Source organism: Amblyomma maculatum, chromosome 3 (genome assembly GCF_055883805.1).
Source record: "Amblyomma maculatum isolate TAMU_Amacu chromosome 3, ASM5588380v1, whole genome shotgun sequence".
Classification (NCBI taxonomy): Eukaryota; Metazoa; Arthropoda; class Arachnida; order Ixodida; family Ixodidae; genus Amblyomma; species Amblyomma maculatum.
Genome location: NC_139346.1, coordinates 156,529,981 through 156,545,487, shown reverse-complemented (window position 1 = coordinate 156,545,487; position 15,507 = coordinate 156,529,981). Strand labels below are relative to the sequence as shown.

At 44.0% G+C, this 15,507-nt stretch overlaps 1 long non-coding RNA gene across 1 annotated transcript; it reads right to left on the bottom strand.

Annotated features, from left to right (window-relative positions):
- Nucleotides 1-2,508: 2,508 nt before the first annotated feature.
- Nucleotides 2,509-7,889, bottom strand: LOC146196569 (uncharacterized). The gene is made up of 3 exons (XR_014706124.1): nucleotides 7,668-7,889; nucleotides 5,368-5,496; nucleotides 2,509-5,260 (listed from the first exon to the last, which is right to left on the bottom strand). It is a non-coding gene; the product is annotated as an uncharacterized LOC146196569 (long non-coding RNA).
- Nucleotides 7,890-15,507: the final 7,618 nt, after the last annotated feature.

Here is a 15,507-nt window from a genome sequence, read left to right as displayed (position 1 = left end):
TTGTCCATTTCAAACCATCTAGCTGGCTTGGCGGAGTGGGCTCATGCCTGACATCCATACGCGTTTTTCATACGCTATGCATACATAATAGTGCCGCGAAACCAATCGTGGCCACTGACTACCTTACCCGTTACGCCGAAGCAAGAGCATTACCAAATGGTACCGCGGCAGAAGTCGCCAATTTTTTTGTCGAACAAATTCTCTTGCGACATGGCGCCCCAGAAGTGCTCATCACGGACAGAGGAACGGCGTTTACGGCAGAGTTGACGTAAGCCATCCTGGAATACGATCATACAAGTCATCGACGAACAACTGCGTACCATCCCCAGACCAATGGCCTTACGGAGCGCCTGAACAAAACGATCGCGGACATGATCGCTATGTACGTCGACGCTGAACACAAGACCTGGGACGCCATCTTGCCGTACGTGATCTTTGCGGCTCCCAAAGCATCGCTGGGTGGCGCTGCGGCTCCTGATGGGCAACGCCATCTGTGGCAGGAAAACATACACTGGGACGCCGCCGGTTCGGCTCGCTGCCTTCGCGACGTGCGCCACGCGCTTTCTCTCGAACGAGCACGCGCCTTGACGCGCCCCGGCAGGCGCATCGCGACATGCCGCCTGCATTCCGTCTCGATGATTGAACAACCTGCCGCGTATTTCCATGGAGGAAACGTAATTATAGGCGAGAAAAATTTTATTCACGTCTGCACTGTAGAGCAGACGACAGACGGCGATGAGTAAATATTGATTGTGAATGCGTTTCCCACGTTAGCGAAAACGTAGGAAGTTTAGTTCGAGGTAAGTCAGCTATGTAACTATATTGTCGCATATTGTCACGTAGCCGTTTAGGCCCGTAACCAGAAGGTTGGTTTTTAATAGGGGGGTGGTCTAGCAGGCACAGGAGAGCAGGTACAGAGCACCGAGTGACATATATTCTAGTTCACTATAGAGTGACAGCAGTCGACTTCAGCTTCTTTTCATCGAACGCCACGGGGCCACTTCGAGTCCGCGCACGAGACTCTCGATAAGCAGCCGCCTAGCGGCTGCTGTTGCACACGCTACATTATATTATGTTTAAAAACTACGGAAGTATTACCAGTACTCTGAAATAAAGCTGCTCGCTTGTCGATCATCGTTTTGGCCTGTAGCATGAGATCTATATACGGTTTTGTTTTTATTATTACGACGTTACTAAAGGAAATCTTGCAGTAGAAGAATAAGCTATAGTCCGAAGGAGGTGTTTCTTCAAAGGCACGAATGCTAGCAGTCTCAAAAGCACATGCGTGCTCTGCGTGCTGCACGCGACATAACCGGCTCGCTGGCTGGGAAGGAAGGTGAAATCCAAGCTTGTACTACAATCGTGCTTTATTTCGGTTCTTACTAAATGGTTGTGCTTCATTTATATTTGGTTTGCATTTACGAAACCTGTGACGCGAATAGGGTGCTCCGTGCGAGTAATGTCAATCGAGCCATAACTAGGATCGCTTTTGTATTGCACTTCCAACATATTTTTGTTATGAATAATAATAATGTTGGTTCATTTATTGGCCAATTTGCGGAAATCTGTAAAAGCGGCTCAACCAAGCATGTCCCCCCCCCCCCCCCCCCACACACACACCCAGTAAACACCAACCCATCTATGAGACGGCTATAAACTGTCTTGCCAAGACAAGCAAGATGCCCGATAGATGTCTCAGTAGACCTCTGAGATGGCTACTAAACGTATATAATATGTCTCGACAAGATATGCAAGACATTGCCAGATGTCTTGATATTTCTTGTAGTGATCTTGTAGCTCAGCTAATGCACCCACTTTTTTAGGCTACAAGACGTCTTGCAAGATATCTCCTAGAAATCTGGAAGACAAATAACTTACTAAACGTAAGTCAGTCTAGCAGATAGCTATAAGGCATCTTGCCCAAGATAAACAAGTCACCTTATAGACATCTGAAGTGGCACCCAAGACAGCTGATAGACATTTAAAAGATGCTTTGACAAGATATGAAAGATGTTTTTATATGTCTTGGTACTTCTTGTAGCTGCCTTCTAGCTCAACTAATGCACCCACTTTTTTAAGCTGCAAGACGTCTTGCAAGTCATCATCTAGAGATCATTAAAATAGATTCTGAATGTCTAAAATGAGCTCTAGAATCTCCTGCAATGCTCTAAATTATTTATTCCCTGCTATTTCTCGCAAAACTGTCTGAAATGCTTATGTATTTGTAGAGGTTTTCAACACCACTGCCAGACAAAAAATAGTCTCACCAGATGCTACTACAACTAAAGCTGCATTGCCGTCACACACCCACAGTGCTCTTTCACACATTCAGTTATGATGCAAGCTAAACTGATGTACAATTGTAAATCATTAATACTCACGCACTACAACTGTTGTCTAGTAATGAGAACTGTATGTTTTTATTACAAAGCGTGCCACATTTCACTGTTAATGGCCATCAGGTGCTCTTTAGAAAGTTTGGTAGTAACTGCACCCAATGCTAGAAAATGAGATGAGTAAACTACAGAACTCTTTAATTTCCTCAACATTATACATTGCAAATAGGCAACTTAATCTCATGCATGTTAAAAGCAAGGAAAGCCACAAGCAACAGTATGCAAATGAAAAAATGTGGTTCTCTGAAGCCTAATATTGTACCAAGGAAGAAAACACCAGAAAGAGCCAACTCATGAACACATGACATGTAAAGAATGATGCACATTGCCATTCATTCTCACAGACATTAAAACTGCAAACAGTGAGAACTGTACACATTCTTTGTTACAAAACATGCCACACTGTACGGTGGACAGCCATGGTTGGGTGCTCTTTGGGAGATTCGGCAATAACTACAAAAGGTGCTAGGAAACAAAATGTGTAAATCATATATTTGATTTTTTTTTCAACAGTGCGCTACGAAGTTACAAGCACAGAAACTAGACACTACAAGTGGTATGAAAATGACAAAATAATAATGCAGTTCTCTCCAAGCTTAAAATGATCTTTTTACAAAAGAATGACAACATCCATACTCCAAACAAGAACAGGAAATGACTAGAAATAAACAGGGATAGGTATGCAAAAGTGTACAAAACTGGTTGAGTGGTCGAACGAACTATCTGCATAATGTTTGTACAAAATAAAACAAAGCAACAAATTCGAATGAAAAAGCTTCAGTATACAGAAAAAGGCGCTTTCACAAAGGACCATCATCACGTGTTGCATTTCATACTATATGTGCATGCATGTCACCAACTGAATGCTGGTCATACATACATCTTGTAGAAACTGCACAAACACTTGAGCAATAGGCACGACATCAATTCCATTAAAAAATCTACACTGCAAAAAAAAAGAAGCCAAGACTGCTTCACTGCTGCTGTTCCTGTTAGCATGACTAGAATGCACTGAAAAAAAAATGCAATGGCTGCATGCCTGTCATAGTTACATTCTACTATCATAACTAAAAAGTACTAAGGAAAAGGTAGCAGTTAAGGGTCATACATCACTCTACAAGAAACACTAGAAGGCACCATAAGGAAAAAAAAAGGAAGGAGCAAAAGTTTCGCATCCCTGTCATTGTACATACCAACCACTATATTCCATATCAAAAGCTGTTTGCAGCACTACAAAAGATAAGGGCAGCATGAACCAGCCATGATGGCACCAACTGCCCTTACCTTTTGTAGTGCAGCAAACAGCTTGCGAGGAGTACAGAAGGCACAGCAAAAAAAAAAAGAGAATAAAATTCAGTATTGCACACGGTGCTGCTCTTCACATTCTGCTGGTATAAAAAGAAGGAAGTTAATTGCTGAGATAGTTGGTTTTCAGAAATAAAAAAGGTATTTAGCATAACACAGACACACACAAGAAAGAAGACACCACGTGTACTTACTAGAACTGTTTATTTAGGGGAAAGCAGTCGATGCATAGCTTTCACTGCTGATGTGCACATGTACAAGGCAACAGGAAAACAGCACCAATCTTATCAAAGCAGGTATGAGAAATATCTGTTCAGCCTCAAAGAAAAGCTGAAGTGTCACTGACACAGCTCAAACCTGTTTAATGTATAGATGGTATCCTCTGCTCCCTGAAAGCTTGCTCAGCTAAGCCATCACATAAGCTACGAAAGCAAACAGGTCGGCTGTCAGAAGAGACATGGCCAGCATTTCGTAAAGTGCACCACCGTCTATAAAGTTCTACTGTCATGTAGAAAAATCTTATTTTGCACAAGCAGGATTCTGCGTCAATGGCCAACTTAGGGAACATGCAAAAGACATTAACAATGAAGGTGAGCGACTTCTCTTGCACCGTAGGGTTTGCACCAATTGTGAAAACTGTGGGTAACGGCTCATGAAACACTAGAAGCCCTTCATATAAAAAAGCAGGTTACAGCTGTGTCAGCAGCAAATTGGTTTTTCTTATGAGACTGAAGAAAAATTTCTCACGCATAGTTTGACAAAATGGTGCTGTTTCCATGTTGCCTTGTACCCGTGCGCATCACCTGAGTAGGCTATGTATATCGGCTGCTTTCCGCTGAACAGTTGTAAGTGCTGATGGTGTCCTCTGTCTTGTGTGCGACTGTGTTACGCTAAATAGCCTGTTATTATGCATGGAGAAAAGGCATTGAAAAAAAAAACAAGGTCTGAATACCACTGCCAACATTCCGGCATGAAAGCATCGTAAAATGAGGGAGCTGGCATGGGTTGTGCATCTGTTATTCTGTACAACCCTAGAGGGCAGAGAAAATTGAAAAAAAAAAAAAAAAGAAAACTTCCGGGGCTATCAGATCCACTGCAGTCAGTTACAAATTAAGAATGAAGGGGCGAATATCCCTCAAAGGAGGCTTTTCTGCCAATCAGATCGTTCTCAACACTGGTACCACTTCAGCCCTTGTCCACAGCTAACTAGGCTGGGCAGCTTTTTCTTTATCGGTACTGAACACCAGCTGCACTGCCTCTTTTTGTCACCTACTGCCATGAAAGGGGGAATTCCTTTGTGGCTCAATTGATTGGGAGGCTCCTCTCTGTCAATTGTTGGAGGCCTACCTTTGCAAAATTACAAAGCTTCAAACTTGAGTTGTAAATGAGCACAGAAGGTGCCTTGATCCCAGCTGCTTGCTATTGTGGCACTGTTCATGGTGGTTGTGCAGCGCCTTTAGATGTGGACTTGGTCTTTGTCACAAGGCAAACACCAACCACTCTTTTGTGACGTCGGCAAAACTAAGTTTCATTGGTGTTGAAGGCTTTCCATGTCACACCTGCCAGGATTAAAATCAAAAGCACGATTTAGATATATGAGCTCCCAAACAGAAGGAAAAAGTCCCACTGTTGGCAACTCTAAGTTTTTGGCACAGTCAAACCATACCTGTGTATTCAGTCAGTAGCCCGCGACTGCCCAGTGAGATGTCAGTCCTGTGGCCCTCATTGCTAAGTTGTGTTTGCAGCACAGACAGGAAAAGGATAGTTGCTAGGCAGCCGTGGAGGTGGTGGCAACCTGCAAGGTGTTGCAATGCTTTAAAGATTTCTTGTGAAGTTTAATAAAGCAAATCACTGACTACAAAACATAGGATAAGAATTTAACCTCAAAATATGTCACATAAGGTTGAGAGTACTGAGTACACAATAGAAATATGTTTAACCAAGACACGCACTAGCAGCACAAAATAGTGCTGAGTATAATATATGTATATTAATAACTCCTTGATGACCTCGAAGGCTAAAACATTTTCTTGTCTTCACCAACAGACACACCTGAAGAGAACCACCATTTTCCTGATTTATACATTTCTTTTTTTATTGAGAGTCACTTTCTATGCTGGGTAAGGTTCCTGCCTCTGAGTTTACTAAGTGTTTCATTCGACATATGTAGAGAAGAAATAAATCTATGTATCATGTATCTATGTATGGATGCATTACCTATGTATGTATCTATGCATGTATATATGTAGGTACCTACGTATGTATGCATCACCAGGTTTTCCTAGAACAAATGAAAGCAATATTTTAAACAGTGAGCATGCACCCAGAGCAAAAAAAAAAAAAAAAAAGAATGCATAGCTCACTTGCTTGAGCTGTTGGGTAAGTGTTTTGTTTACATGAAAATTCCCGCAGACACAAAATAACAAGAGCACCAAACACAGACACAACAGCACAATGTGAAAAAGAGCATTAAATTCTAAATTCTAAAGTTAATTCTAAGTTAATTAATTCTAAAGTTAAAGCTCAGCTACTTTGGTCATCTGATGAGAAGAGAGGAGTCGCTGGAGAAAGATTTGATGCTGGAAAAGGTTGAGGGTCGCCGGAGAAGGGGTAGGCAGCGAACGCGATGGTTAGATGGCATCCTCGAGGCACTGCAGAGGAAGTTATGTGATGCTAGGAAGATAGTGAGAGACCGGAAAGCGTGGCGTGACATGGTCCATAGGGTCACGAAGAGTCGGACATGACTGAACTGAACTGAAATTAAATGAAGGTATTTCACCTTTGATGCCAAACACCTTCACTTCGGGAGGAGTCCATATGCTATCAAAAGGTTTGCGTGGAGTCACAGCTTTGTTGTTGAGGACAGCCAGAAGGCATACACTGAACCCATTTATAACATGGCTACATTCTATACGCCTTAAAAGTAAGTTATGATTCAGTACTCTCTTTTCTTTTCCCAGTTCTGGATAGGAAGAGTCTATTGGCCCTGAAGCAAGAAAACAAATGAAATTGATATGTTTTTGTGTATTATAATAGGCTTTTCGTTATATGAGGTCCGTCTGAAAGATTTGCTTTCGATTTCTTTCTGTACCAATTCAACTGAAGCTTAATTTCTTAAAACATTTCCGCGAATAAAAAAAAAAAAACTGAGGACCAAAGCAAATAGAGCACCAGCACATCACACAGCATGCAGTTCAGGAACTTAAAAAGAACTAAATTGTGCTTTCTGACTATATGAAAATGTAAAACCACTTAATCACGGCAATGTAATGGCTGACTGTAAACATTTTATGAACTATTAAAATTAAATCACTGCAGAATGTTCGTACGCCGTTCCTATCTCGCTATGTGTTTCAACTTGTGCCTGTGAACAGGCCGAGAGTATTTTGCTAGCAGTTGGGAGAGTCGCTGTGGCCAGAATGCACCTTACCCTCCCCTCTAAGGCGGCTTATTGAGATCGTTCTCTTTCTTTTTCGCAACCGCGGCATAACTTAGCGCGTAAGCTCTGCAGGCTGAGAAACAATGCACGGCTTCCACTCGACGGTGCGTATTTTCTGTATCTTGCTGCAGAGTGAAGGCCACACTAAGCATGCAGACTTTCGTGCTCAGTTGTGTTTCCTGGGAAAGTGTTAGAACCAGCGGCAATCAACGAAAGACGTCGGATCGCCAAGCTCATTTTGAAGAATTACATCGCGAGGTTCCGCCGCCAATGGCAGTTCACGAAACGCGGCGAGTGGAATTACAAGCGAAAAACCTTCCTGCATGCACAAAACTATAGATGCGCCATAAAACACCGCCTTTCGTACTGACTAAACGGTCCGCGCGCGCTATCTTGCTCGCCCATACAGCCTGCGCCGGCGGATGCAAACAACGGTCCTTGCAGCATTTTTATCGTAAAAAGAAAACACTCAGTCACTTTACTGCTCCATTAAGTGACTCATTTAGAAGAAACAATTTCTTACTCACCCAACGAAGCTTGCCTTGCAGCCAGAAGTAGCAGCCGCTGTGCGGGATACATTTTCAACGCAGTCACAAACCAACGGCCTAACGTGCAGACACGACTAGACACGACGAAAATTTGAAATGGCCAGCTCCGAGCAGCGCATTGATACAATAACTTTAAAAACAATAGAAATCTGAAATATATTTCATAAAACAAGCTATACAAGTAAAATGTAACTGTTGCTTATGACGTATTTGTTTCAAAACGGTATATACAACCTGCGTCTTGCGTAATTATTTTGGCGCACTATTTTCTATCTCGCTGTAAAGAGGAGGGGTGCGAAAAGGCCACGGCGCGCGAAGTTTGGGAATGGCGGATCGTGCATAGCTGGCGTTCCGTATTAACATCGGCGCAGCAAATCTTTCCTCTGTGCGAACTACTGGCTTTTATCACACACGGATACATCTCTAGCTTACTTTGTCGTTGTGAACACTCGGAGTTTGGAGTCTTCCGGCGGACTGGACTGCGCCGAGTGAGGTCGAACACAGTACGCGTGTGGCTATCGGCTGCAGAAATGAAGGTGTCAGCGGCTTTTGTACATTATGTTCAGATACCCATCGCCTAAACAGCATTTCTTGGTGCCATATTGGTCCTGCATGCTGGAAACAGCCCAAATTGCATGCTTAATTCAAAAGCGCAGGCACTTTGGATACAGTATTTTGCAAGCTGAAAAATTGCTAGAACAAACCTTCGACAATTTATACTTAGAGTATGCAGAACAGTGTCGTCCAGTTAAATTGTGTACATATTGCACTATAGGCGCATATGTGACCCTGAAACGTCTTGTTAGGAAGTATGGTAGACTTCTGAAGCAGAACTCTAGAAGACATCTGGCGTTAGCCGGCTAATAACTGTCTTGCGTAGCTGAAGACATAAAAATTCTTCACTAGACAGATTCCAGACATCTTGCCGATGATGTCTTCTAGACTAGCACCAAGCGACGTCTTGTAGATGTATTTGATAGCTCAAAATATATGTGACCAATATAGACATATCAAGACAGCTACAAGATATTCTGTGCTCAGTGGGACACACAAAAAGGCCTCGTTCCTAGACATTTTCTTGGTCATAGGGCACATTCACATATCAATGTCGATCGCGGACGTCGCACGCTGGATATCTGTTGATTTGGTTGCTTTAAGAGCACTCGAAAAGCAGGGAGAGAGCACAGAAAATCGGCAAAGCAAGACACGCGCGGAGCGAAGAGCAGAATAATCCTCCACCCCCTTCACTTCGTATACATGGTGTTAAACCACTGTACTCTTTTGATGCCTCTCTAAGACGTCTTTGTCAACTGTCGAACATTTCTGAGTTTATGGAGAAGGGGAAAATTGGCCCTTTTCGTTTCCTCAAAGAACGCGAGACTTCTCAGAATGCTGTCATGCGGTTGGAAAACAGGTCTTGTGGAAACGTTTCCAATGAAATCTGCAAAGTTCCACACGTGAGCCTCGTCTTTTGGCGCTTCGCCTACTATTGTGGCTACCCATGACAAAATGCTACTTAGTACCTCCGTTTCGCATCAGCGGAAGCGTTTTTGTATCGCCAAATAACCGCCAGGCGCAACTCGACCGCTGCACGTGCACAGGAAGCTAGCGGAGCGTCTGCTCCGGCGACGTCCCATCGTTTCACATTTCGCCACCATGCCAGGAATGCGGCGCTGGCATCGCGCGGCGAAACTTGAGCTTGGGTTCCAGGAGACGACCAGAACGACCCCGTTCAAGCTTGTGTACGGTAGGGAGCCCACGACGACGCTCGACGCAATGCTACCGCACGTAACCAACGAGGACAACCTCGACGTCGCCGCCAACCTGCAGCGTGCAGAGGAAGCCCGACGACTCGCACGGCTGCGTATTAAAGACCAACAGCACACCGACCGCCGACGATACAACTTACGACGGCGCCACGCAGAGTACAATCCAGGAGACCAAGTGTGGGTTTGGACACCAATTCGCCGTCGCGGACTTAGTGAAAAGTTGTTGCGTCGATACTTTGGGCCGTACAAAATCATTCGCCGCGTCGGACCACTGGACTATGAGGTCATTCCCGACGGAACGTCAGCATCACAACGGCGACGCGCATGCCCAGAAATTGTACATGTTGTACGACTGAAGCCATATTACGCGCGTTAAAGAATCTGTGGCGTTTAAACTTTGCAGTGTTTATGTTTAAGTTTCTTTGTTCTGGAACATCGAGGCGATGTTTTTTTTTAAGGGGGGAGTAATGCCGCGAAACCTTCAAAACAGTATTTGTTGTTTTTTAACAGCCGCCGGCATACAGGCTTATCACTCTGATTCTGGACCGTGTATCAGTTCCGTAATCTTTGTTTGTTAATGCTCAATGTCGCCCCACCCAAGGCCCCCATTTTGAACTGCGTGAAACAGATTGCCCCGGAACCGTTGTACACCCCGCTCGACACTACTTCATCGAGAGCGTGGTATACCTGAGAGAAATTCTGCGTGCACAAGATAGTTCTCCGGAGTGGCTACCTGTACTGGACCAGCTGGCTTCAGTAAAGCCCTTTTAAATCTAGCGCTTTAGGCAGAACGTGTCTAGTGCTTTTAGCATTCCTTTTTTTTTTTTTTTTTTGCTTTGTTGTTGTGTATTCAGAGTGTATGCTGTGTGCTTAAAAAATTGGTAATGAAAAAAAAAGCTGGCTTGGCGGAGTGGTTAGCGTGCTCGTCTCGCAACCCGGAGGCCCACGTTCGATTCCTCAAGTCGGCAATTTTTCCTACTCGTTTTTATTTATTAATGCTTCTGGGATTTTTCGCTCACGGCCAACGCTGGACGACGTGGGACGGCAGCCGCCGATGACGACATCGACTTTTCTGCGACACGGGGTCCTTAATGCTATCGCGTTAATAACCACTACAACAACAAAAACTAGAAAACCGCAGAAGCAATAGGTATCTAGCTTCATTAGCACCGATCATCTGGCTATCGGAAATGATGCCCCTCCTCTACCCCCTCAACTCAGTACACGCCGCGCCGGCGAGCAAGAAATCATGAAAGGAAGCACCCAGCCGGTTGGCCCAGCTTTCATGTGGTCGCTGGAACTTTGAGCAGCGGGCGCCTCGGACACTTAGTAGCTTGCCTCCCTTCACAATTGCTGAGAGCGTGTTGAGAAGCGCGCTTCCTTTAGCTTGGTTCGATGACCTGAGCTATGGCACAGCACGCAAAGCCGGAAACAGAACATTAGCTGTGGTTTAGCTTGTGGTTAAACCTGGAGTTACGCGAGAGCTATCTGCATGGCTACGCTTAGGTTCGGCTTGAAAGTAAAGGCATGGCTTTTGAACATAGTAGTTTTTTTTTTTTTTTGAACATTTTGAACATAGTAGTCCACGGCCGCTCGATGGAAGCACACTCGAGCGGACCTGGTAAGCCATACGCACCACAATGCGTTCACTAGGTGTCCCTCTAACAAGCTTGATACCAACGACCCTTCGTGGCCTACAAGAACATAGAAAGTCGGAGACTATTGAACATGCGTTTGTGTAGTTAGGATGGGGTATTCCTACAGCGAACTTTGCACAAATATTTTCCTTTAAACCCCCATGGAATTCGGTTCTTGGCTGTAGAAAACGACGGCAGTGTTCCGTATGATATAATATTGTTATTAGGCTTGCATAGTATGTGGAAAAGATGAATGGCTGTTCGCCGTGGTGATATTTATGGCAAACCAATCCAAGAGTATTTTGGGAATTCTATTCGACAGATGATTGATGTATTGAAAACTCAGTCTTATGTACCAGGATTTATCAATGTACTTGAAAAAGTAATTAATTTAAAAGCTTTATAGTTAGGAGTATTCATGTAAACCGGCTCACTTTTTCAAAATCGATCGGCCTGTGTTGGTTGTCAAATAAGACAACAAAAACAAAAGACCCTTCATGGTCTATACGTTTCGTACCCGTCTCTGGTATGCAGAGGACCTGGCTTCGAACCCGAATGGGGACGAAATCATTTCACTGGATTACTTGCCACCCAACCCAACACAACTCATTTAATTACATCTAACATTTGATACGTCTCAATTAGCTAGAGGAACCTTCTCGCCAATTTTGGCTTCATTTGGGCCCGCCTTCAATTCGTTATACAGCTTTATTTTTAATGTGGAGTGTGTGAATACCTGGACGAGGTCATGGGGTTGTGGCGTCGTAACCCTGTTAATAATAATAATAATAATGATGATGATGATGATAATAATAATAATAATAATAATAATAATAATAATAATAATAATAATAATAATAATAATAATAATAATAATAATAATAATAATAATAATAATAATAATTGGTTGAAAGGAAAGGCGCTGTATCTGTCACACACACCACACCGCAAGGGTAGGTTGGTTGGTTGGTTTGTGGGGTTTAACGTCCCAAAGCGACTCAGGCTATGAGAGACGCCGTAGTGGAGGACTCCGGAAATTTCGACCTCCTGGGGTTCTTTAACGTGCACTGACATCGCACAGCACACGGGCGCCTTGCTTTTCGCCTCCATCGAAAAGCGGCCGCCGAGGCCGGGAATTCGATCCCGCGTCCTTGGGAACAGTAGTCGAGCGCCGTAACTGCTGCGCCACCCCGGCGGAGGAAGGTGGGAGTGAAAGCGGAAAGAGGGAAAGAGGTGCCGTAGTGGATAGCTTTGGAGTCATTTTTTGGAGTTATCGCACAGTACACGGATGCTTCTTCGTTTCGCCTCCATCGTCCATAATTGTGATGGCTTTTCGACCAAACGAGCTACGAGCTATTCTTTCACACTGAGTCGGGCGCCACCACATAAGAGCGTCCAATTGAATGCACAAGCCACGATGACGTCATCGAGGAGGTTTTTGGGCGCGAGGTGGTGTCGCTCTAATCGATTGCGAACAATCTCCAGGAGTGTTTTCCTTTTAAAATTGCTTGTAAATTATGAGCTCCACGCAACGCATTTAAATTTACTCGAATAGTCACGAAGACCAGCTCTATGAAGTTCTTGCATTAGACTACTAGAGGAAGCACCTTTCAGGGAGCCTTTAACAGCAGAAATATAAGTGCTGAGGCTCAAGAGCTTTATTTAGAAGTATATTTCGCTGCCGTTTCGTTTGAGACTTGCATTAGAGGTCATTTAATTGCGCAATGGGCGATCTGCCTTCGTACTGACGAAACGCGCGCGGTATTCACGAAAGCTGAGCAGCCCGGAGGCTCTTTCGAGAGCTGTACTTAAGATTTAATGCAATACAATTTCAGCTGCATTCGCTGCCCGTAATTTCCTTACACGCACCAGGGAGGATGTATACTGCCATTTGGCGTTTTTTAAGGCGAACACCTTTCTAGGCTCGTGGTGAGTCGGCTGGACGTGGCCGCCGGACGCGTCATCAGGAAATGTCCGCCGTATGAAGAGAGATTAAAGAATGAAAAAATGATTGATAGTGATTAATAGAAGTCATAACAGAGATTGGTTAATGTTTTAATGACTAATATGACTTGTAATCAACCATATGTCCAACGACAACAATTGATTAGAATGACTAAAATGGTTGGTTGGTTGGTTTGTGGAGTTTAACGTCCCAAAGCAACTCAGGCTATGAGAGACGCCGTAGTGGAGGACTCCGGAAATTTCGACCACCCGGGGTTCTTTAACGTGCACTGACAACGCACAGCACACGGGCGCCTTGCTTTTCGCCTCCATCGAAAAGCTGCCGCCGAGGCCGGGATTCGATCCCGCGTCCTTGGGAACAGTATTCGAGCGCCGTAACCACTGCGCCACCCCGGCGGGGTAGAATGACTAAAATGAGTAGTTATGACATGTAATGACTGTAAATGACCAATATGTTTCATGCTGACTGCAATTGATTAGAAATGACTGAAAATGCTTAGTAATGAACAGTAATGACTAAAAGGGCAACAAATGACTACAATTGCTTAGAATGACTAAATACTTGGTGATGACTAAAATGAATATACTAATTACTTGTAATGACTACAAATGACCAATGTGTCTAACAACTACTTTTAACGACGGCAATTGATTAATTATCAAAAATGCTTAGTAATGACTCAAATGAGAGGCCAAGAGAAAAAACGAAAGAGAAATAGGTAAAGAGAAGAGGCAAGAGGCGAATGATAAGAGGAGGAAGAGTAGGCTTTCACCTCTTAAGAGATAATTTCTTACATAAACGCATACCAAAAATGACTGCCGCTTCTTTACGCTCAACCTTTTCCCACCCTTGATATTTAGACAACCCTCTAATTTCAATTCCCTGGGGAGCTCGCGGTCGCTGATCACATATCTCGCCGAAATTTGCTGTAGGCACCTTGCAGTCACCATAAGTTTTAATGCTGCGGCACATTCAAAGACTGCAGTAATATAAAACTAAAAACATGCAGCATTTACTATGGACTATAGTTCACGGCGTGTGTATTGCTTAATTTGCTGAGCAGTAAACGATATGCACTAAAATTCCCGAGCTTATATTTGGTATGATTGGTCGCTTTTTATTTAGGTAACAAAAATACTTAACCAGCGAACTATTTGCAGTCACGGATGAATTGTACGAGTGTGGCGGTCACTGTAGACGTTGAGTTGCATCCGTCTGTAGGAGCATGTTGGTGGTCTCGGGTAGATAACTTTTGCCTGGGAATGTACACTTCAAATGCAAAGTGTAGGCCAGGGCTGGAAGTGGTATGAATTGAGGATCAAGTTCTATGATGCAATAGCCTCATACAGGCTTCATCATATAAAGTTATTCAATAGCATACCCATACCATAAGATCTCATATATTATAAATATCGTTCATACCTTGCGATAATGTATGATATCTCACCTGGCGATTCGCAGTTTCAAGGAATTGCATAGTTACGTTTTAACACGATAGCTCGTTCGGTCGAAAAGGTGTCTTGGAACACTAGTTTTGATGCTAAGGCTGATAAAACTTTATTGCGAATAAATGTGGAGGATTGAGGGAAGTTAGCTAGCATTTCGGAAAAAGTATGCTCCTGATTTCATATCAAAACTGTGAAGTAACTATTCTTTGTGCAGCGTTAAGAGTTACGCCATATCATTTCGCTTCCCATTTAGCATCCATCTTCTTGTTGGAGGCCTGTTTGCGATAGGAATCCGAACCGACGGCATATGTATATCTCCAACTGTATACCATTCAGTGTAAACATAGGTGCCCACCGAGAAGTGAAACAAATACTGCGTCTTCCTTTCCCCAGAAACCAAATGTACTGACAATGTCGGATTCGTATTCGCATATGAACAAAAAGCGCCGGATTAGATGCTGATCAGCTGCTCGTTCAGCCCATTTGCCTTTCTTGTTTGGTGACGCTTAAGTAAATGGGTAGCAGTTCAGCGCGTTACTACGCAATTCGACCGCGCTCCTCACCGGCACATTTGTAGGCCAAGACGAGAGAGTCCCCTTCAATGATGTACAGTAAGAGTGACCAGTAGAGGAGCCTGGGTGCCCTGCACATATCCACCAGTGACTTGATCTGCGCCGTTCACTGATCGCCGCAACTCTTTCCTCGACAGACCTACTCTGTACGGCTGGAGCAGCACACAGGTGCGTCTTAAATCAACTAATGAAAAGGATACAGAAATTTCCTCGTCTATGTTCTGTGCATGATCACGAAAGAGCTCTGGGGCGTACAGCTGCATCACGACGGAACTGCGCGTAAGCTGGCTGCGTGTTGACACAGGCGCAAGCTGAACCACCAGAGCTTTCAACCATGATTGCCTTGACTGTGGGCATAAATGAAATGCCTGGATACAGGTGGCTGTCTTATAATTTTTGTTATTGGGACCACGGGCCATGGCTACCT